At 38.0% G+C, this 618-nt stretch overlaps 1 protein-coding gene across 3 annotated transcripts in view; it reads right to left on the bottom strand.

Annotated features, from left to right (window-relative positions):
* Window positions 1-258, bottom strand: part of LOC125028840 (phospholipid-transporting ATPase ABCA3-like) — a 33895-nt gene extending 33637 nt beyond the window's left edge. Inside the window, exon 1 of one of the 3 annotated variants that reach the window (XM_047618374.1) lies at window positions 129-258. The gene's annotated coding sequence lies outside the window, so the exon portion shown is untranslated. The other 2 variants (XM_047618375.1, XM_047618376.1) reach the window with 2 other exon arrangements.
* Window positions 259-618: the final 360 nt, after the last annotated feature.

Below are 618 nucleotides of genomic sequence, written 5' to 3'. Positions count from 1 at the left end.
CGTAGTTATGGATAATATGAATAATAACGTTAGTCACGGTCATGAGAACACTCCATCCCTTCTGCCCCTTTTAAACGACGATAAAATAACTCACACATAATCTTCACTCCCCCTGTGATGTAATTTACCTTCAGCCTTCTGTTACAGTTCATGCTTTATCGCATTTTTGGGGCCTAAGAGTGATAACGCTTTATCACGGGAGCTGCCTGGACGTACGTGGGTTTGTTCGTCCGTGTGTTTTTGTTTACCTCTGGAGCGGCTGTCAAGTACGGTACTACGGTACGGTAGACCATCTGTGTGTGAACAATTTCTATCGTCTGAATTTTTGTTTTACTTTTTTATGTTTTGCCCTGTGATATTATAAGATTAACACTTTTTCTTTTTTATATGAAAGATGTTTTGAGAGCCGTTAAAGTAAATCAGAGTAAGGAAAAACACAGCAAATATGTGTTGGCGTTTGCTTACAATAATGCGAATATACACTGGAAGAGGCTTGAGTTTAGGCAAATTAATTAAAGATTAGACATGGCGATAATGCACTGACCTCTCTCATAAAGATTACTGAATTTCGGCAATTACGTTTTCCTTCATGACATAATCTTATCGCTTTCATTGTTG

The sequence above is a fragment of the Penaeus chinensis genome, chromosome 9, assembly GCF_019202785.1.
Source record: "Penaeus chinensis breed Huanghai No. 1 chromosome 9, ASM1920278v2, whole genome shotgun sequence".
NCBI classification, from domain to species: Eukaryota; Metazoa; Arthropoda; class Malacostraca; order Decapoda; family Penaeidae; genus Penaeus; species Penaeus chinensis.
The sequence above is the reverse complement of the archived record's forward strand: the minus strand, read 5'-3'. Positions and strand labels throughout refer to the sequence as shown.